The 23830-nt window shown below is 39.8% G+C and overlaps 1 protein-coding gene across 1 annotated transcript in view; it reads left to right on the top strand.

Moving 5' to 3' along the window:
- Positions 1-23830, top strand: part of THADA (THADA armadillo repeat containing) — a 293480-nt gene that overhangs the window by 157914 nt on the left and 111736 nt on the right. The gene's annotated exons all lie outside the window — the stretch shown is intronic.

Below are 23830 nucleotides of genomic sequence, written 5' to 3'. Positions count from 1 at the left end.
TGGGCTATGTTACGTACATTGTAGACTTTGGTGCTTTCTTCCGTATAAACTCTTAAGCACTCATCTTTCTTGGTTTTCACTATATCCCTGTGATAAAGAGAGGAGCAGAAGTTATTATCTTGGCTTTAAAGATGGGACTGTGAGGCCCATAAAGTTAGATCTCTTGATGCTATCAGATTGCTGCTTCTTTGAAGGGAAGGGGCTGGCAATAATGAGTAATGCAGAACAGGCTCCTCAGAGATCCCGCGATTGTGCGCTGAGTTACAAGGAAGGCTCAGATTGTTAGGGGGAATTAGCCATCAGATTTTCTTTATTGAAGATCCACTATTGGCTGAACTTTGTCAGAAGTGGTGGGGTTGGAATTGCTTCTTTGGCTCTTTCACCAGTTACTCAAATGGGCCTCCCGGCCGAATTTCCCACACACACCACCAGTCTGCCCAGCAACAATACATGGTCATTTTCTCTGTCTCTGGGCTGCGTTTGACATCCTCAAATTTACTTTTTCTGCCACATAAAATATGAAACAGTATGGGAAGGTAAAAGCCCTCTGATTCTGGGTGGTTGTGGCTGTTGCTCTTGTTCCTGAGCGCTGGAGACATTCAGGGTTTGTTGGAAAAACAACAGTATGGGTGTTGGGTATTGTGCTCATGTTTGTCAAATAGATTCCTGTCTTTACCAAGATTGGTTTATACTCTGGTTGAAGAAAGGAAGTCAGAAGCATGTGAAAATCTTTTTGTCATGTCCATTCGGGTGTCTCATCTGTGTTGTAATAGTTCTATTTCATTCACCCTGTTGTTCTTTATGGGGAAAGCTTAGGGGTTAAGATTGGGGGTGGGGGGGCTCTTTTCCTCTTTCCTTTCTACAGCTTATGGATTCCTTCTCCACATAAAGCCACCTTTGGAATCAGTAAAAGGCCTGCACCTGGAAAAGTGAAGTTAGGGATTGAAAGGAATGATAATCTCCATGGGACTTTCAGAGCCAGCTAAGTAAATATAAAATGGTTGTTTTTGCAGAAGCAGGAAATCATTTAGTAATCAGAAAACAAATTCTTTCACAGAACATTTTCTTGAATTATACATTTTTACTTCTTTGATAAATGTTTACATAAATATATCAAACCTCAGAAGTATTTTTATTGTATACCTTAAAAACGAGAAATATGCCAATCTCTCAATGTTCTGGGGATACGGAAGACAGATTCAAATTATAGGACATGCAAAAAAATAAAAACACATGAGGTTCATTTCTTAATCATTTTAAAAACCAGAGGTTCCTAATTGTAATGTTGAAATGGACTGGAAGTAACGCACATCAGAGAAGGTGAGATTATGCAGCAGGTTCGCAAGAGCCAGTGGTAAATGACATTAAATCTCAATAAAGGCTAGATAAGAGCTATGGACATTACCTCATTTGGGAACAGCACTGGCAGGGCTACCCTGTCTTTTAAATAGAATTAACTGTCTGTTTTTGTTGCCAAAATTCTGCATGTTGGGGCCTTAAGATTATTACTAGGTGACTTATCAGTCCCGAGAAATCACACTGGAGTCCAAAAATGTTCTTTTATGTTGAGGAAGAGTTTGGCCAGCAACCACAAGGAAAGATTCATTCTGATTCTTGGGTATTTAACTCGCCTTTTGGTGTTTCATAAGGAAATATATGCCATTTGAAGTAAAAGTTTGAATTTTGAGTTTTGTTTTTTTTCATTTCCCGTCTATTTTGGTTCTTTTTCTGATGGTATAAAAATAAAAAGGTGGTCCCTGCGCTTTCTCTACGTTCTTGTATATGGGTTAGGTACAGTGGGCAGTTGAGGCTATTTAGCTACTGTGAAAAGCAGAAAAGCCACTTTTGTATTTTATCTGAACATTCTAGGCAAAGGAGTTCTTTTTTTCTTTAGTTAATGCAACTAATCACCACAGTTCTTCACATCCCTTTGCTGGTATTAAGCGTTCTCAGTTTCTACCAGCAGAATCTGTTGAACACTTTTCTAAAATTTTTTTCTTCTCCCCAAATTTGGAGCCTGATTGCTGCACTTTTAGAATTCTGGGTGGAAAAGGTCCCACTTTCCTGGCCGTGGAGCTGAGCAGCAGAGCTGCATACTTGGGTTGACATGAAATATTAGCCAGGGATGCACTTCAGACAGCCCAGGCCCACGCATTTGGAAAGTCTGCCATAAGAGAAGTAAAAGGAACCTTTTGAGCACCTCCTGCGTTCCACGTGAATTGCATATGTGATTTCGTTAAAGCTCTCAGCAACCAGCAAGGTAGGTGCTCTTCCTGCCAGACACACACACACACACACACACACACACACACACACACACACACTCACATGCCTCCCCCAGCCTCCCAGCCCGGGCTCTGACGAGAAAACTGAGATCAGCCTGAGAGACTGACTTGTGTCGAGTCGCAGAGGTAGCCCGGGGAAGAGATAAAATGTTAGACTCCGGAGCTCTTTTTCTCTTTAAAATGTGCAGCATCCCTGATAGTCAATGTGAATCCAACTTTTGATGCTTAGGGAAACCAAACCAAGAATCCGTCTTCACCCTGTTTCCAATTCCTTGTCACTCCATTGGTCTCCTTAAATCTAATTTGACATGATGCTACAATATTGGAAACAAAGTCCATTGGTATTATACGGAGGGACAGAGGAAGTCAGTGGAACCCCCAGCAGCTACAACTGGTAAAAGACTTTTAAAAGCACTTACTGTGCTCTAGCTGGGTAGCTCAGTTGTTTAGAGCATTATCCTGACACCCCAAGGTTTTGGGTTTGATCCCCAGTCAGAGCACATACAAGAAGCAACCAATGAATGCATAAATAAGTGGAACAACAAATCAGTGTTTTTGCCTGATTGGTGTAGCTCAGTAGTTGAGCATAGACCTATGAACCAGGAGGTCACGTTTGATTCCCAGTCAGGGCACAAGCCTGGTTTGCCAGCTCCATCCCCAGTTGGGGGCATGCAGGAGGCAAACTATCAATGATTTTTCTCTCATCATTGATGTTTCTATCTCTCTCTCCTTCTCCCTTCCTCTCTGAAATCAATAAAAATATCTTTTAAATCAATGTTTCTCTTTCTTCCTTCTTCTCTCTCTAAAAATCAATAATTTTTAAAAATTTATTAAAAAGCACTTACTGTACCTTCCTTCCCTCTGCTCTTCTCTCTCTTTTTTTTTAAAATTTCTTTATTGATTAAGGTATCACATATTTGTCCTCATCCCCCCATTCCCATCCCACACCCCTCCCCACACATGCCCCCACCCCCCTGTTGTCCTTAACCGCTGGTTATGCTCATATGCTTGCACACAAGTCCTTTGGTTCATCTCTCCCCTTTACCCCCACCTTTCCCTACCCTCCCCGTGAGGCCCGACAGTCTGATCCATGCCTCCTTGTTTCTGGGTCTGTTCTTGTTCATCAGTCTATTTTATTCATTATTTCCCCTAGATGAGTGAGATCATGTGCTATTAGAAATACACTTATAAGAACCAAAAATGAGACAAGCAATAATGGTTATGGTGACAGGCAAATGAATCAGTGTGTAGTGAGTTTCTTTCTGGACTAACAGTTCTTTTGAGACCCAATTTCAATGTCCAACAGTTCCTTATGTGTACATGTCAACACTGACATTTCAGTTCTGGATGGTGGACAAATGATGGTAATGCAGGTCCGACTCTGTCTGGTTTGGTCCTGGGCAACCTGCAGTGATGCACAGCTGCTAACTGCTAGTATGGGAAGGCCACATCAGCATCTTCCATCTCTGGACTGCTTCTCTTCTGTCTTCATGGCTGGAGTAGTCCTGTCGATTCCTCTCTGTTGCTGGAATCCACATGGTCTCGGAGTTGTTTTCTGAAAATATACAAACATATTCTCGACCAAAAGTTAATAAAGGAATATTTTCTATAAATTTGACGGGGGATCCTTTTTCATTTTTTGCCCAAATGATTTTCCTCTGGCTTGTTTTGTCACCTTGTGTGTTTTTCATGGGTGTCTTGCTTTTAGCCTTACAATCTGCTCTTCTGTTTCTCATCACTTCTCTTAAGTCTCCCATTTAATACTCCTAACCTAGAAATATAGAGTCCTGCCTTGGGAGCTAGGTTATAGCCAAGTTCACAGTTGCTATACCTTCTGTCATCTTTAAGGGTTATGACAAAACCTCTGAAACATGGGCACCTGCAGGAATTGTAGATTCTGGGTCTGGGAGCTGATGCAACCATGAAAAAGTAGTCAAGATTGAATTCAATTCAGTGGACACTATAATATGTTTGCCCTGTTCTAAGCATGGCTCTCACCTGCCAGTGTGGGGAGTTGTGGGTTAGAAACCAAATGAGCCAACTAAACACTTCAGGGACCAGGGAGCATATGAGTAACAAATGAAGATGAGGCAAAATCTAAAGCCACCACACAGGACATCTGGCATAAAAGAAGACTGAAACGAAAGTGATTTCCGCATTAGCCTGTAACACCAGTTACACTCCGTAGTAGGGCTAGAGTTAGGGTCTCTTTGGGGGTGGGAGCAGGGGTAATGGTCTGGGAGGGACAGCATGAGGACACAAACAGAGGCAGATGTTGGCATTGCCTTTGTGGAAAAGAAAGGAGAAAACCAGGAAAGGAAGGTAGGCCGATTCAGCCAGCTAGTCATCTAAAGGAGTCACTGGTCAAGAAATGGAGGGATAAGACCAGCCATCTTTCACTCTCTTCTACGGAGAGAAGCAGCAGCGAAAGCAAATAGAAAATCAGTGCTAGAGGTAGCCTGAAGTAGAAATTCTATTGCAGTTTTCTAAAAAAGGAAAGGAATGTTTTTAGAAAAAAATTTTTAAACCAATATTGTTGCAACAGAACTTACGGTTGTAAGTATAATTTAAAAGAATAATCAATTCCATCTTTTAAAAATATGACCATTTAAGACAGCACCTTGTGCTTAAAGAATTTCAATATCTTCTTCATATTTCTTAAAGATACCAAATTGTGAAACATAAAGTAGAATGCTCAAGCTGTCTAGAATTGGAACATAACTTGACAGATTCCATTTGGTGACTTAGGTTGGCCTATCTCCATTGTTGTTTATTTTATACACAGAAAATATAATTTCAGGATGGAAAATCAAAAACAAAAGCCTGGAATTATGCTGATGCTGGAAGTTATAAATAGTCAGTGTGCTCTTTCTCTGAGGTGAGTCATAAAGAGAATGCTCACTCTTGTGACTAGTAGCTGGATTCACTTTTTCATTTTGAGCACTTGTGTTCGTGTGAAAGGAGAAAAATCTTATTGCTAGGAAGACCCCAGCCCAAAAAGGGCTAAAGTAGAGCTTCTTCAATGCTGCGGCTGTGCATGCACCAAGTATTTATTGATTCCTTCGGCTCCCAGGGCTTAGGGGGCTGGGGGCTCCAGGCATTTACCTGCAGCTGGGAGTAGCAGCATCTGTTTACCCCAGAGTGCCAAAGAAAGATTATTTTATACGTGTGCTTTGACATGAAAAGAATCGGGAAGCACTGGGCTTTTAAAAAGAAAAGAAAGAAAGACTAAACCCTATTAAACCTTACTTTTTGGCAATTCTTTTTTTCTGGATATAAGCCTAGAAAAGTCATTTTTAATTAAAAAGCTACATTTGAAGATGAATTAATCCCTTTCTTATAAATATCGAAAGGCTTTTATTGGTTTGTGTTTCTTAGGGAGCGCTTGCCAGGTCTGGAGGACAGCTCTTAGCTGCAAGGGCCAGAGCATGGCTGCAGTGCACCATCGCTGTCACTGGCCAGGGTCCTCCCGCTGTGCTGTGATTCTCTGAACTCACAGCATCAGTCAGGGTACGTAGAATTTAGAGATTTGTCAGTTCATATGTCCCCGGTTTTTGTATTATTCAGAATTAAAGTAGAGGACGTAATGGTGAAAAAGAAATGTATATACACACATACATACATACATACATACATATACATACATATATACGCACACCAGTTATTGAATGTGTGTGTGTTTATTGAGTACCTATGGAGACTCTTCTGGGATTATTACTATTCCCATTATACTGATGAGAAAACTGAGAATGAGAGAGGTGGAAATTTGACTAATGTTATGCAAAGAGAAATGGTCAAAGTGGAACTGGGATTCAAAGCTTTCAAGTTTGTGCAGTCAACCACTATACTATTTCTTTGGGTGAGGGAAAGAAAATTTTTGGGCAAGAATGACTCTCTTGGGCCTTCAAAATGTGGGGTGAAATGGAAGTTGACATGGTCTGTTTATTTGTTCATTTGACAGCTGTTGATTGAACACCAACATGCCAGGTACTGTTTTAGGTGCTTGGAATACATCAGAGAACAAGAGGCAGGCCCTGGCTCTCATCGCCGCTGTCACAGAGCTTACATTCTGGAGGCAAGGAGACAGGCAGTAGTGTATGATATTATAATAAAATTTATGCTACTTTATGATAATAAGCACTAGAGGCCCAGTGCATGAAATTCGTGCATGGGGGGGGGGGGCGCGGGGAGACCCCTCAGCCCATCCTGTACCCTCTCCACTCCGAGACACCTCAGGGGATGTCTGAATGCCAGTTTAGACCAGCAGTCGGACATCCCTCTCACAATCCAGAACCGCTGGCTCCTAACTGCTCACCTGCCTGCCAGCCTGATCACCCCTAACCGCCTCTGCCTGCCAGCCTGGTCGCCCCTCACTGCCCCCCTGCTGGCCTGGTCACTCATAACTGTCCCACTGCTGGTCTGGTCGCCCCCAACTGCCCCCCACCCCCCTGCTGACCTGGTCGCCCCAACTGGTTGCCCCCAACTGCTCCCCTGCTGGCCTGGTCACCCCCAAATACCTCCCCTGCTAGCCTGGTTGCCCCACGCAGCCTGCTGTTCAGTCGTTTGGTCGTCCTTCACTAATTCCCTGCCGGCTTGGTCGCCCCACGCAGCCTGCTGTTCAGTCATTTGGTCATCCCTCAGTACCCCCCTGCCTGCCTGGTCACCCATGCAGTCTGCTGTTCAGTTGTTTGGTCGTCCCTCACTAACCCCCCTGCCGGCCTGGTCGCCCCACGCAGCCTGCTGTTCAGTCATTTGGTCGTCCCTCACTAACCCCCCTGCCAGCCTTGTTGCCCCACGCAGGCTGTGTTTGGTCCGGTTGTTTCAGTCATGACAGCCCCTGGCTTTTTATATATTAGGATAATAAATGAGTAAATTACATTTATTATAAGGTAATAATTGCTGTGGGCAAAGAGAACAAGTAGAGTAGGATAAGGGGAATCAGAAATTCCTAAGAATGGTAGTATTAAATAAGGTGTCAGAATAGTAATTATTGAAAAAGTAACGTTTGAGCAAATCCCACCAAAAGACAAAGGAAAACTTTTTTTTTTTTAAATAAAGAATAAACATCTTTTCTCCTGAAATTGAGTTGGTTACATTTCTGTATATTTGATACTGCCTTTAACCAGGGAGAAGTGTCCACAGAGTTGGCAATAGTGGATAAACAAGGCCAGGAAGGATGTCATTGCTTGGGAAACTTGTGTGCTCAATATTGTCCCATGCTAGACGTGGAGGTTACTAGGGACTGTGAAGTTCTTTCCCCACAAAAGCATAGTGAGTCAGTCAGTGGTTCCTGTAAGCTCAGGAAAGTGTTCATCACATCACCTCCTCTCCTTTACTTTAACTGTCTGTACCTGTATATTCTTTTACTTAGCAGATAGTTACTGAGTGATTATTTGTGCATAATACTATGCAGGTACCATGGAGAATATCGAGAAAAGTTAATATGTAACAATCTCTGCCCTCAAGAGATCTGTGAGCTGCGGTGAAAAACAAGCTTACCACATCATAAACAAGTACACCGAAATACCTGGCTGTGCTGTGTGCCAGGCAAGTGGCTGAGAACACACATCTGAGGGGAGAGTGAGAGGCGGCTTCTTGGGGACATTGAGTCTTGGGATAAACCTTTAAACTAGTGTTCTGCTGTTGAGACAAAGGACTTGGTATGAACCGAGGCACAGAGCAGGGCATGCAGAAGTGTTTGCAGGGGACAATGAGTACACCAGTCTATTGGTTCCAGGAGTGTGTCAGGAACAGATGGGATATGTGATTGGTAAAGTGGGCAAGGGTCAACATGTGAGACCACAAATGCCAGACTAAGATATTTGGACTCTGCAGGCCTGTGGGCTTCAAATGCAGGGTGCAAGACAGTAATGCGTAGGGCAGAAAATGTTGGCATGTTATTTCTTTCCTTTCATCCTCTTAACTATTACTTTGTATCTGATGTATAATGTGCATAGCATATGAATAGAGTAGTATATAATTTCTTAAATAAGTATAAAAGCTGGGAGCATGTACTCAAAGAGGTCATTCTATGTAGTGAGTAAGAGCTAAGTTTGCTTCCTTATAGATGCTAATTCTGTTATTTGCTAGCTGTGATATTTTGATCCAGTTGATTTCTGTGCCTCCACTTCTTCCTCTGTAAATGGGAAGGTAAAACTACCTGATAAGTTGGTTGTGAGGATGAAATGAAATAATACACGGGTAGTGCTCAGCAAGGTCTCCGCATATATCAGGTGTACCAGTTAATAATGCGGACTTTTTTCAGTAGATGGAGTTACACATATGTTGATACATATGCGATTTGATATGTATGCTATTTTGTTGTATTGACAGCAAGCTTCAAAACTTCATATGTCAAATTTTCTGAAGGTTTTAACATAGATATTTTTACGCTTACAAATGTCGAAATTTGTGGCAAAAAAAGAGCATTTGTGGGAAATTTTAATTCATTACTTTATTTTGAAGAAAAGTACAGCTGAAAGTTATCGTATACTTTGGAAAGCTTATGGTGAACATGCTTCATCTCAAGATAAATGTGAATGCTGGTTTAAATGCTTTAAAAGTGATGATTTCTATGTGAAAGACAAAGAATGTCCAGGTCAACTGAAAAAGTTTGAAGACCAACAATTACAAGCATTATTGGATGAAGATGCATGTCAAACTCAAAAACAACTTGCAGAAAGCTTAAACGTTGCTCAACAAACAATTTCCATTCGTTTACAAGCAATGGGAAAGATTTTAAAGGAAGGAAAATGGGTGCCACATCAACTGAACAAGAGACAAATGGAAAACCGGAAAGTTTTCAGTAAAATGTTGCTTCAACGTCACGAAAGAAAGTCTTTTTTGCATTGAATTGTGACTGGCAATGAAAAGTGGGTTTATTTTGAGAATCCCAAATGCACCAAATCATGGGTTGATCCAGGTCAACCATCAACATGGACTGCAAGGCCAAATCGCTTTGGAAAGAAGACAATGCTCTGCATTTGGTGGGATCAGGAAGGTGTGGTGTATTATGAGCTTCTAAAACCAGGTGAAACTGTTAATACTGATCGCTACTGACAACAAATAATCAATTTGAAATACGCTTTGATCATGAAACAACCAGAATGTGCCAGAAGACATGGCAAAGTAATTTTGCTTCATAATGACGCACTATCACACACTTCAAAACCAATTAAAGACACGTTAAAAGATCTTGCCTGGCAAGTATTAACCCACCCGCCATATTCACTAGACCTTGCTCCTTCAGATTACGTTCCGTTCTGATCGATGGCACACGCACTTTCTGAGCAGCACTTCAAAACGTACGAAGAAGTGGAAAATTGGATCTCTGAATGGTTTGCCTCAAAACAAGAAAAGTTCTATTGGGACAATATCCACAAATTACCTGAAAGATGAGGGAAATGGACATTACTTTGAATAAAGCACTTTTGATGTTTCTCTTGAAATTATCGTGTTTTCTTTGATTACAAAATCCACATTATTAACCGGTACACCTGGTAGTAAGTGTTCAGTGAATGTTAGTTGCTATTATTACTACTTGGTGCTCTATCTGCCATTGCCATCACCACCAACCCTGATACTGGTTTGTGATCCAAAATGTGAAGTCCACTGATACAGGTGGTGAATGAAAGACTTTGAGCTAAAGGAAGCTGTGTCTTTAAAAAACTAATTAACATTGAAATGATACTGTAAAAATTGTGAGGATTCCTAATGATATGTGAGTGTGTGCATAAAGGAGAAATAAGTCAATTTTCAGCAATTTTGACTTTGTATGTGAACATGCTCCACAAAAGATCCTCTGCTCAGTGTTCTCTACCTTCCTGTAGATTATATTAAAGATTATAAGAGCTGAGATTAGTTCTGATTTTTAAGGGTTGAGTTCCTACCTATTGGGTTGTTATTCCTTGCACCTGTTTTGTTTTGAATTACACTCCCTCCCTCAGACCCCATCAGAAACCTGATGAATCAAGAAGGGAACACTGTCACACTGTCCCAGACAAAGGAGTCTTTTAGCATTCGAAGGGGGGATCTGAAGTTCATAAACTGAAAGGGAGATATAGGATCCTCCTAAATAGATTAATCTAGCACTTTTCCAAGTTCATTTTTCATCTTGGAAGACCTGCTTTCCACCCCCTCCTAGCCTTATTGTTTGATACTTTCTATGACTGAAGATAATTCTGAGTGTACTTTCAAAACACAGCAGAACAAAACATCACGCTGTGGACGCACTAGCGGGCTCCTATTGTTTCCCAGAATTCTTACAAACTATCTGATGGTATGTGGTCCTGTTACATGATGCACTTGGTTTGGTGGGTCTCCAGCCCATGCAAACAGCACTATTTGTTGTGTGTTTTTGGACATGCCAAACTAACAGGAAAAACGCAATACTTTTATTGAGGATGCATTTTTGAGGTTGCATAGCATGTGTACCTGTTCCATAGCCCTTGGATTTATTTAGAGCACCCCAGATACTTCAGTGACTGAGGACTCATTGGCTGTTTAAAAGCACTGTGGTTGAGGATAGCCAGACAATTTGGCAGCCACCCAGAGGCCTGAAGGAAAATCAGCCCATGGGCCTAAAGGAAAGTTTAAGTAATAAAACTTTCTATTTTAAACTGTATTATTGTTTGTGACATTCTTATATTTCTCTGTACTGTACATCTCCAGCCCCTCCACTCTGTCCTTCCTTGGCAGTGGCCTGGTTATTTTTTGGTACGAGGACTATACTGTGCATTGTAATATGTTTGGTAACAACTCTCCAACAGATGCTAGTACCCACCCTCTCAGCTATGACATCAAAAATATTTCCAGATATTTCCCCATATCCTCTGGGAGGCCGAATCACGCCAGGTTGAGAACCTTTGTTCCAGGGTATCTATGGAATTTATCCATGATCCTGTGTAGACAAGATGTTATGCAGCTCTTTTAAATACCAGTGGCCATGAAAGAAACCATTCCTGACCCATGAACAAATTATAATTCTACAGACTGCAATGAGCTATGCATAGGAATAAGGAAATAGGAGGGGAATACATCATTAAGGCTGGGAATCTCAAAAGAATCATTCATCTCCTCTTGTTCCTCCTCTTTCTCTTCTGCCTTTTCCTCCTTCCTCTCCTCCCCCTTCTCCTTTCTCCTTCTTTTTCTTTGTTCTCCTTCTTCACCCCTCATTTTTTCCCTCCCCTCCCCCTTACTCATCTGTTGAGATGATCATATGATTTTTATCTTCCATTCTATTAATGTAATATATTACATTTATTAATTTACATTTGTTAACCCATTCTTGCATCCCAGGTGTAAATTCCACTTCATCATCGTATATGATCTTTTTAATGTTCTGTTCAATTTGTTTTCCTAGTATTTTGTTGAATATTTTTACACCTATACTCATCAGGATATCAGCCTGTATTTTCTTTCCTTGTAGGGTCTTATCTGGCTTTGGGTAATACTGGCCTCATAAAATGTGTTGGGGAGTGTTCCCTCCTCTTCAATTCTTTTTGGAAAAGTTTGAGAAGGATTGCAGTAATTCTCCTTTAAATGTTTGATAGAATTTACCAGTGAATTCAACTGCCCTGGGCTTTTTTTGGGGGGAGGTCTTTGATTACTTACTCAGCCTTCTTACTCATTATTGGTCTGTTTCATTCTTCTATTTCTTCCTGAATCATTCTTGATTGGTGTCTAGACATGTTTCCAGGAATTTATCCATTCCTTCTAGGTTGTCCAATTTGTTGGCATACAGTTACTCATATAAATGCCTTTCTTATTCTTCTTTTCCTTGTTTATTTCTGTGCTCCACTGGACATTTAGATAATAATGCATTTATTCAACAAAATTACATATGTGGCCAGCTCCTAGAGTAGTGCCGACCATTCTGACTCCCTGGTTACCCTGGGCCCCTTCGACCCACCCATGGTCCCATAGCCTATCCTCTGCTTTTAGATTAGATTTCATCTTTTTTCTTGTGTGTCATCTGTATAGCTTTTCCCAATTAGTAGTTCTGTTATAATATAATAGTGTTTGAGAAGAAAGACTCTAGAGTAAGACTATGTGGGCTCGATTGCCCGCTCCACTGCCTGCTGAGATCTCTTAGCCTTCATTCCCTCCTCTGTAAAATAGAGAAGCAAATAGTGTTCTGGGATAGTTGTGAAAAATAAATGAGATAAAACCAAGTGACTCTAATGGCCAGATCTTCTGTCTCCAGAAGAGGTGGGGGAGGGGCAGACTGTTATTTAGGGCAGGAAGTGGGTCTTTTTTAGAAATTGTTCTAAAGCCTCCTTGGTTGTGACCGTCTCTGTGTGCAGATGAGTTCCATGATCACTCTTGAGTGCAGCATGCTATTGGGGATTCCTCGCTAGTCTAAATCTCCATATGTTCATTCACTTCTTTTGCCAAATCAAGGGAGACTCTTGCTTTCCTGCTTCACCCTCCACTTATTTTTCTTGTTATGAAGGGATGTGTGATCTATACTTGAAAGAACGGCACTCTGGAGAGTGCTAGGTATGCACAGGTGTCAGATGCTTTAATATTGGACCCATGTTTATATTGAAGAGGTGATCCTCTACTTTCACAAGTATCTTGGTCATTCCCCTATTTGAATGCCTTTTTAATCTTAGTGAAGTACAGTTGCTAGTGAGGGGGACATTTTCATTAAGTTCCTCAGAATCAAATTTCCCAAAAGGGAACTAAAGATGTTCAGAGTTATTTTTATATCAAATGGATTTAACATTCTCTTTTTTTAAATTGTGACTCTGAAGAGTTTACAAGTGCCAGAAAAATCCATCACCTTTGTTAATCTTCAAAGAGAGCAATATAATTAGCATTTTAAACGTTCTGTTTGACATTTTTTCCATTATTCACTACTTAAGCCTTTTAAAAAGATTTTTTTCCATGTAAATGGTAAGACAGGTTTTACTTGTAAGTTTAAGTCAGTTTATAGCAAATAGACTTTATGCCTTTCCTTTCTTCTTGGATTACAGGGTATATAGTGATTTTTATATCTAACATGTTTCTAAAATACAGTTGCAGTTTCCTGTTTTATAATTGATTTTTTTCAAGCATGTGAAACATTTATTAGTCCAATTAGCAATCTGTTCTTTTTATACTGAAAAGCAGTACTCATTGATCAGTCTACTTGAGAGAAAATTTAATTAACAGGTTATATTTTTCAGATTTTTTTTAGAGAACAGAAATACAGGGCAGTAATTTATGATTGAACATACATACACTCATTGTGTGTGTGTGTGTGTGTGTGTGTGTGTGTGTGTGTGTGTGTGCGCGCGCATGCGCGCACGCACTTAGAATTGAGGTGCTAGAAATTTGACTGCATGTTCTTCAGAGGAAGCCCTGATAGTGAATTAGAGATGCACTATACACCATGCCTCCCCGGGTAAAATGTACGAGGTGGTGGATTTCTGAAGAACATGAATACCGGTACCCTTCAGGCTGCGATCTCTACGCAGTGGTGAGGCTCTTGCACTCCACGCCTTCCTAAGACCTCCTCTGCCTCATGAAGGGAGGAAGATCATATTGTTTTAAAAATGTGTCTTTAAGATGATCACTTCCTCTATTCTGGATAAATGTGTGATTTACTTTGTTAACCTTCCTTTGTCCTGGCTTTCCCTTCCTGGTTGTTGCTCTAATTTTTACCCTTTCTCCCTCCTGAAGGAGAGCACAGAATGAGTAGAAAGACACACGATTCCCAGCTGTCTGTACATTTCATCTCTATCTTAGATACTCTTGCATCAATCACAATGAGTTTAGTTATTTTTTAATTCATTGAGGGAAGGTAAAGGTTTTATTTTAAAACAAATAAAAAATAACACCAAGCAGTCTGCTTCAGAGTTTGTGTTTAAGTAACTATTTTTCGGTATTTGGTATAGATTTGCGGTTGAAAACTTTTTTTTTCCTTCTCTCCTGACGGGCCCTTCCGAGGTAGAATGGGTTGCTGTGGAACGGAGTGAGTGCTCATTCCCCGAGGGGGTCAGGTACAGTCTAGAGAGCCTGGTTGCTCAGAGTGTAGTGCCAGACCAGCATCAGCTTGGCCTGGAGCTGGTTAGAAATGCAGAAACCTGGGCCACCCAGACCTGCTGACTCAGAATCTGCATTTTCACAAGATCCCCAGTTCAACTAGTGTGTGTGTGTGTGTGTGTGTGTGTGTGTGTGTGTGTTTAAGCAGTGCTAGTCCAGCCTTAGGTGGTTTGACTCAGTGATTAGAGTGTTGGTCCTCGGACTAAAGGGTCACAGGCTCAATTCTGGACAAGGACACTTACCTCATTTGCTGGCCCAATCCCCGGGACTGGTCAGGGTGCGTGCAGGAGGCAACAAATGGGTGTGTCTCTTTCACATCGATGTTTCTCTATCTCTCCCCCTCCCTTCCACTCTCTCTAAAAATCAATGAAAAAAATATCCTCGGTGAGGATTAACAAAGAAAAAGAAAAAAAATGAAGTGATAGTCCAAATAAGCCTTTCCCAGGATGTTGTAGTGAGCCTGTAACTCAAAGTATAAAATAAATATCCATAATGATATAAATAAAAAAAATAGATAAGCAAACAAATCAACGGGGGAGAAGAGACAAATCTCCCAGGCAGAAGGATTCCAAATAATTTATGTAGATACTCCCTCCCTCCTCCAGAAAGTGACGCTTGACCTCCTTTCCCTCATCCCTGGAGAGTGGGCTACTCACAGTGACTTGCTTCCTGAGCGTGTGGAAAGAGGGAGGATGGAGACTAACTTCAGTGGAGAAATCTGGCAAATACTACTGCTAAGCTATGTGCTCAAGACTAACAGCAACAGGGATAAGTCATGTTGATAGCATGCACCCTTTTTATGATATGAAAATGGTATGCCACCTCTGTGGTCTTCCTTCCAATGACTCATAATCCTAGTCTAATAAAAAAAAATTAGACAAACTCAAATTTCTTACAAAATTTCTAACCAGAACTCCTCAAAACTGTTAAGGTCATCAAAAGCAAGAAAAAAGTCTGAGAAACTGTCTCAGACTAGAGGAGCCTAAGGGGACATGAAAACTAAATGTAACATGCTAACTTGGATGAGATCTTGGAACAGAAGAAGGACATTAGATGAAAACTAGTGGGACCTGAATAAAGTGTATGCAGTTTAATAGACAGTAATGTACCAGCTACTTCCTTAGTGTGACAGATGTACCATCTATATATATAAAAGCCCAGCAACCGGAATGACCAGAATGACCGGTGGCTATGACGCGCACTGCGGCAGCCAACCAGCCTGATCCAGGCCCCGATCGGCCCCCAACACCCCAACCGAGGGCGGGGCTGGCTGGCCAACCACCTGTGGCCTCTCCCCCCTGCGGCCCCTCCCCCCTTACACTGGTCAGGCCCAATGGGCTCCCATCGGGGCAGGTCGGCCAGACCCCACCGTGCACGAATTTGTTCACCGCCTCTAGTAGTAACATAAGATGGTAGCAGTGAGGGATGTACAGAAACTTTTTGTACCCTCTGTGCAACTATTTGGTATATCTAAAGCATACTCTAGAGCAGTGGTCGCTCTGAAAGGTTGGTGACTGCTGCTCTAGAGCATCCTACTTTCCAACCGTCTCGCTTAGAAGAACAGATTTTCTTCCTCATAGAGTAGTGATGAGTAGGGTAAGCATGCTGTGTGTATTTAGATTGCCAGGGCCTCTGAAAGGGCCCTTCTGAATGTCAGTAATTACTGACATCTGGCTCCTTCTGAGTGTGGCATTTGGGCCTCTTGTCTGGAAAGTAGCAGCAGAGTCCTCACTGTTGACTCCGAGTAGGTATTGGTTGTTTTGCTTCTAAATGGGATAGACTTAGGCATCACTAATTTAACACATGGCCCTCAGTACTAAGACTGGTTGTTTAGAATGTGGATATTTATCATTATTTGGCGCACCTTGTAAATTCCTAACACCACATTCATTTGGGGCAGGGACATTAGTTCTGTGTGTTTTCAGCTTTAGAATGAAAGAGGACTTTGAAAATGCATTGAGCAAAATGGAGATCATTTTTGAAGAGGAGGTGATTTTCATTTTAACAAATTGTAATAACTGTGTATGGTACTAGATTTATCAGGGTGATCGCTTAGTAAGCTATATAAATGTCTAATCATTGTGTTGTATATCTGAAACTAATATTGTATGTCAACTGTAATTGAAAAAAATTTAAAAAAAATTTTTAATTCTTAGTTATCTCAGCTGCTTATAGAAAACAAATCATCATCAGAAGGATCTTTAAAAAAAAAAGGGAGGGGGTCTTCCAGAGTGTATGCAGTAGGGTCTTTGTACCTGACAGTCTCAACAGAGGAAGTTCTGCACTTTGTGCATTATCTCTTTATTCACACCAAATAGTAGAAGAGAGTATCACTGACTATGTGTAGAACCCTTAGAGAGGATAGACAGAGAAGGGTTGTGCTGTTTTCTACAAGTACAACTTCATCCATGCTGTAAATATTGGCTCTGGGAGTTTACAACATTGATCCAGCTTCAGGGGCCCCTTTTAATCTGAAACAGCTTGCAGTTGGGTGGCATTTCTTGTGTTGGGCTGTGAACACTGACACCAATTTCACAAAATTTCCTGCAAAATGCTTTTGCTTGCATGTGCTTTGCTTTATTCCTGTTCTTGGAGACTTGACTGGTATAGGCCCTGTGCCGACTTTCCTTTGCTGTCTCACCACCATCAGCAGTTCTGTAATGGGATTAACGGGATACCTCAATTTCCAAAAATAGACAGAAGTTCAAGAGGTTTACTGCCCAGCAGAGGGAAGTCAAAATAACCAGCGTTGTATTTTTTTGGCATACGGATTTTCAGTTTCCCACATTGGGACCTTATACATAGAAAATAAAGTTACAAAATTTTCCTCAGTGTAAAATTATGTTCTAGCTCACTGCCACTCCACTTTAACTCTCTTCTTTATTGGAAAAAATTTGGTATAAGGTAGATTCACCTTGGATTTCATCCAATGACTGAAATGCCAGGCTACCATGATAGAGTATAAATAAGACACAGACCCCAGAGTATTTACCACTTGGAAACTAAAAATCATTGAGAGGATGCTATGTTTCATTATAGTTACATCATTTCTACTTGGTATGCACAATTTGTAATCTAGAACTGTTTTTATTGCTCCATTCTTAGAGTTTCATTGACAAACCAGATTATTTTTGGATAGCAGTTTTAGATCTAGGCAGGCCTGGGATCAACATATTCCTTTCTCACTTTCTAGATATTTGGCCAGGGCAAATCACTTAAATTCTAAATTGAAGCTTAACCATCTACACTGAGTGGCCAGATTATCATGATCTCTGAACGCATAATAATCTGGCCACTCAGTGTATATCCTATATAATAAAAGGCTAATATGCAAATTGTCCCCTCGACCAGGAGTTGGACCAGCAGGCAGGCCGGCCAACCACCCATGTCCCCTCCCCCTGGCCAGGCTGGCCGGTCCCCACCCATGCACGAATTCAGGCACCAGGCCTCTAATACACACACACTGAGTGGCCAGATTATTATGCGTTCAGAGATCATAATAATCTGGCCACTCAGTGTATAAAATAATGATAATACGTAATTTGCAAGGTTGATATAAGGAATAGAGATGTTATATGTACAAAGTTCCAGTATAGTGGTTGTCATGGTATAGTTTCTTAATAAATGTGAACTATCTTTTATAATTATTAATATAAGTTTAAAAATACTATTATGAAAATTACTTAACATTACCAAACAGAATAAAAAATAAATTAATGAAGAGCTATTGTGTTGTGGGGGTGTTTTTTTTTTTCAAATAAATTTTTATTGTTCAGATTATTACAGTTGTTCCTCTTTTTTCCCCCCATAGCTCCCCTCCATCCAGTTCTCACCCCACCCCATGCCCTTACCCCCCCCCCACTGTCCTTGTCCATAGGTGTAAGATTTTTGTCCAATCTCTTCCCGCACTCCCCACACCCCCATCCCCCTGAGAATTGTCAGTCCACTCCCTTTCTATGCCTCTGATTCTATTATATTCACCAGTTTATTCTGTTCATCAGATTTTTTATTCACTTGATTTTTAGATTCACTTGTTGCTAGATATGTATTTGCTGTCACTTTGTTGTTCATAATTTTTATCTTTACCTTTTTCTTCCTCTTCTTAGAGAATACCCTTCAGCATTTCATATAATACTGGTTTGGTGGTGATGAACTCCTTTAGCTTTTTCTTATCTGTGAAGCTCTTTATCTGACCTTCAATTCTAAATGATAGCTTTGCTGGGTAGAGTAATCTTGGTTGTAGGTTCTTGCTATTCATCACTTTGTATATTTCTTACCACTCCCTTCTGGCCTGCATAGTTTCTGTTGAGAAATCAGCTGACAGTTGTATGGGTACTCCCTTGTAGGTAACTGTTTTTCTCTTGCTGCTTTTAAGATTCTCTCTTTGTCTTTTGCCCTTGGCATTTTAATTATGATGTGTCTTGGTGTGGTCCTTTTGTTTGGGATTCTCTGAGCTTCCTGGACTTGTAAGTCTATTTATTTCACCAGGTAGGGGAAGTTTTCGGTCATTATTTCTTCAAATAGGTTTTCAATATCTTGCTCTCTCTCTTCTTCTGGAACCCCCATAATTTGGATGTTGGTACACTTGAAGCTGTCCCAGAGGCTCCTTACACTATCTTAATATTTTTGGATTCTTTTTTCTTTTTGCTTTACAGGTTGGGTGTTTTTTGCTTCTTCGTATTTCAAATGTTTGACTTGGTTCTTGGGATCCTCTAGTTTGCTGTTGGATCTCTGTATATTATTCTTTATTTCAGTCAGTGTATGCTTGATTTCTCATTGGTCCTTTTTCATATCTTTGAGGGTCTCACTAAATTTCTCAGAAGTTTCTAGAAGATTCTTGAGTAACCTTATAACTGTGGCTTTGAACTCTATATCCTGTATTTTGCTTTTATCCATTTCTTTCACTTGTGACTTGTTTCTTTGTCTCTGCATTTTGGCTGCTTCCCTGTGTTTGTTTCTATGTACTGGGTAGCTGCTAAGTCTCCTTGAGTTGATAGAGTGGCCTTGTGTGGTTGGTATCCTATAGGGCCCAGCTGCTCAGCCTCCCCAGTCACCTGAGGTGGACGCTCTTGGTGCACCCCTTTGTGGGCTGTTTGCACAGTCTTATTGTAGTTAACCCTTGATTGCTGTTGGTATCACTGGGCGGAATTGACCTCCAGGCCAATTGGCTGTGATGACCAGCTGTGACTACACTGGAAGATCTGTTGTGCAGGAGACACCCTTATGGGGCAGGACTTGTTTCAGTGGGGCTTTGGTGCTCACTGAGTCTGCCCCTTGAGTGTGTCTTTTATGGATGTGAAGAGTTGTAATCCGGTGTGGTCTCACTCTGTCCACTGGGTACACTGGCTCTTGGATCTCCAAGGAGGTGCAAGGTCAGCCACTGTCTGGGGCTGCCCAGCAGGACTACAGAGACATCTGCAGATTCCTCTTCTTTGTATGGGGTTTGGAAGTGCCCATCTGTGAAGCAAGGCTGCTGCTGCTGCTGGGCCTTGGGCCTTCTTTTGGAAGCTCTGGGGCTCTCTGACCCAGCTGCAGTTTGACAGGCTTTAGGCGAAAGGACAGGCCATTCATATGCAAAAGCCGATGTGCACTGCTTGGGTGGGGTTGTATATTGGGTGGGGTGGGGTGAGGTCTCTGGGAATCACCAGGACGGAGCAAACAGCAATGGCTGCTAGTCAGCCCTGAACCAGAGAAGTCCCCGGTTCTCCGCGTCCCGTGCCCCCGTGCAGGAACAATAATCGCTGCGAGCACCTCTAAGAGAAAGCTGCCGTTGCATTCCTATCCAGTTTCTCCCCATATGTGCCTGGTTCCCCCAGAGTCTCACCCGGGACTGGAGTTCAGAGTTTGTCTATTTATACACCAGGTGCTTACAGTAGCTTTATAATGTTTTATAATTTGGTGGAAACTAACTCCCCTTCATTACTTTTCTTTTTCAGTACCCTAAGAACTTTCAATCAGCTTGCCTACTTCCCCCATCCTTTATCCCATCAATATATAAGTATTTTTAATTGGGATCACATTAAATTTATACATTAAATTATCAACTGTTCATAACATATTTATTATGTTATTGACCAATTCAAGAATATGGTATGCTTTTCTATTCATTTGTATTTTACAGTGCTCAGTAGCATATTTTAAAGCTTTTTTTGTGTAGATTATATATTTCTCTTTTGTATTTCTTGTTACTATTATCATAAGTACTTTTCTTATGTTTTTTCTTCTGACTTGTGCTCTTTTATTTTTGAAAGTGATTGATTTCTATATACTAGTATTCACTTGGTAATAATACTGTTAGTCCTCACTTATACTTACTCTGTTTTATAAATAAATATATTTAGTGAATATATAAATAATATAATAAATAAATAAATATATTTATTCACTAAATCCTCATAACAATCCTAGAAAGTGAGTACTGTTTTACAGTGAGGAAACAAACTCTGAGAGATTAAATAACTTGCCCAAGGTCACACTGCTGAAAGTGACTGATCCAGGGTTTCAGAGCATGTACTCCTCAGTTCTACACTATGCTGTACTCAATCACCTAATTTTCATTTCTGATAAAGATCCTTTGTAATGTGTTTTCTCTTAATTATCCTGGTTTTACTTGAGGATGCTGCATGTGTTTTATAGGACTGAATATTATATAGATGCCAGTTTTCTCCACATTTAAACATGGGTTTAATACATTTCCAATAAAAATTTTGATTTTTTTAAAAATTAGAATTGCATTGACTCTTTAGAGCAATAGGGGAGAATTGACATTGTTAAAGGTAAAATCACTTTCAGGCAAATATAAAATGAACATGTGTAAAACATATTTAACTCATTAATTAATAGGGGAATTGGTAAGATCTTATGATAGGTTCAAAAAGTATCTGAAAAACTATGGCATTTATAGGCAATGTAACAGAAGGTAAGAATAAGATTGCTGGATTAGATATAAGACAGTCTAATGTCCAACAGATTATAAATCTTGGGGGTTATCTGTTCCACTGGACAGAAATTTTTTGTGTGTCTACCCAACAAAAGCCTACAAGTTCACAAGTAACTTCTCTAAGTCTGGGACCTTAATCAGTAGTAAATAAGGAGATGCACTAAGTTTATCTCTAGATCAGGGCTTGGCAAATTGATTTACAAACTAAATCTATCTGCTTCCTATTTTTATAAATAAAGTTTTATTGGAACAAATTCATGCCACTATATTTACTATCTTGTCCTTTACAGAAAAAGTTTCCTGAATACAGGCCTATACAATTCTTGGATGATAAATCTTAAACATTTTTTTATACTTATACTATCAGATACCATTTGATACTATTAGAAGTGATAATTTTTTTTAGATTTCAGATTCCAAGTGTTCATTGCTAGTCTTTAGAGAATATAGTTGATTTTTAAATATTGATCTCATATTCTGAGACCTTGCTAACATTATTAGTTATTGTGTCTTTTTAAAATGGATTCTATAGGATTTTACTGCAAAGATAGATAATCATGTCATCTATGAATAAGACAGTTTAATTTTTTTCTTTCCAACTGGTTTGCTTTTTTATTTCCTTGTCTTGTCTTATTGCACTGGCTAGGGTCTCCAGTATAATACTGAATAAGAGTAGTGAGAATGGACATAATTATTTTGTATACCCCACCCCCATAGCATTTGACCTTGAGCCCTCAATAAAGCTTTGTTGGGTGAACAAACTATAATAATGCTGTTTTTTAATAATCTGAAGGGTGTGATAGTGTTTTCTTCTTTTTCTCTGTTTCCCTATTGATAGCATTAGAAATAACTGTTTCTGTGATAATCTAATGGAAATTTTAAATACTTATTGGACCAATGCTCTACTTTTGTCACAATGGAAGTTGAACTTTCTGCCACTTTGAGATACAATATGGATGGCCCATTTCCTTTTGGTGACATGAAACATAGGAATGCTGCACTGCAGAACAAGAAAACTTGTGTTGTAGAAAACTGCCCTCTATCAGCTGTCTTGATTTGGTGAAGATCTGAGTACCTTCACACGCTGTAATACAAAGTTCTCAGAGTGGTTAGAAACTCCTGACTTTAGAACTCCAGGTTTAATGGTCATGCCAACTCTCACTTTGGTCATTAAAAAGAGTGAGATTTTCCTAGATTAAAGAGAAAACTGCATTAATTTGAACTTTACTATTTTAGAACTTTGTTTTTATACTTCTGGCATTAAAACTGTATACAAATTTACCTTCATGAATGTTCATTACAAATGAATCTTCTGAATTTATTTAGGTTTAGTTTAACAGAAATACTACTTGATAGTCGTTTGTTTTAGTGTAGTTCATGATATTTAAATAATGGATCAGCAGCTCTTTAAGAGTTATTTTTGTTTAAAAAGACTGCTTATGAATTCACATTGGTCTTTTTACAATTATTCTGTATCCAGAAAGTGTTGATGTTTCTTAGATATTTGCCCCTGATATGTACACATTTGTTTAGCTGAGCACATCATTATAGTAGCCTACTAAGAAAGAAATTTATATTATGGAGAAAGTGACAACAGGCAGTTAAAAGATCAGAGAATGTGTTTGGATGAGTGTGACAAAAACCCAACACCTAGGGATGGGTTATCTCAACCACCAGAGATCCGGGATGAGTTGTATATCTTGGGCCTGGGTTTTATAATCCATCACTAGCTTGTGGAGTTGATATTTTAGTAATGGGGAAATTTAGCACATATATATAGCTGCTAAATGACAAGTGATTTCTCAGTGTACTAGAACAGGGAAATGATACTGGACTTTCTTAGCAATTAAGTGACCAAATTGTATGTGGAGGTTTGGAAAATAGACCAAATGATTTGATCTACAGCCTGTAAAACTGTAAAACTGTTTTAGTTGGAAAAACTATGAAGGTTTAACTCATTTTGTTTACTGAGGAGTTGAGTTCAGGGGGAAGTTTACAAAAAAATCAGTTTGAAAATCAGAGTTAATGATCTTTCCCTTGGTAGTAAAAAAGTGTACATTTTGGCTTTCCTTCTTTTGTCTTCATTTTTTTTATAAGAGCATTTTCTTATTTTATATTTTGAAGGTTCATCCCTCCCCCAACAAAAAATGAGTGCCTCTAATTCTTATATTATGATTACTCAATATCTGTTAACATTTAAGTGAGTGTGGGAGAAGAGAATGAATGCTTCCTTTTAACCACAATGCAAAAGAATGTTATAATATACATTTTAGAACAAACATGATAATAATCTTATGTAATGGAAGCATTTGTTGAGTTACATTATTACAAGTAAAAACTATATAATTAGGCATGTATAAAAATTCATCAATCTGTACACTTCAGTTGGGGCATGTTAAGTGATACTTCAATTTTTAAAAAAACTTTAAAGAATGGTGGCCAAAGTTTAGAAATTGTGTTTGACAATTTGGGGACTTGTACACTCTCTATAATACTACAAAGAGGAGGTTCTTGGTTTAAAAAAAAAAAAAAAAATTCTCCAAGGATTGAAGCTTGTGGTTAATTAAAAAAAAAA

This window comes from Eptesicus fuscus, chromosome 16 (genome assembly GCF_027574615.1).
Source record: "Eptesicus fuscus isolate TK198812 chromosome 16, DD_ASM_mEF_20220401, whole genome shotgun sequence".
Lineage (NCBI taxonomy): Eukaryota > Metazoa > Chordata > Mammalia > Chiroptera > Vespertilionidae > Eptesicus > Eptesicus fuscus.
Note: the sequence above shows the minus strand (reverse complement) of the source record. Positions and strands in the feature narration are given on the sequence as shown.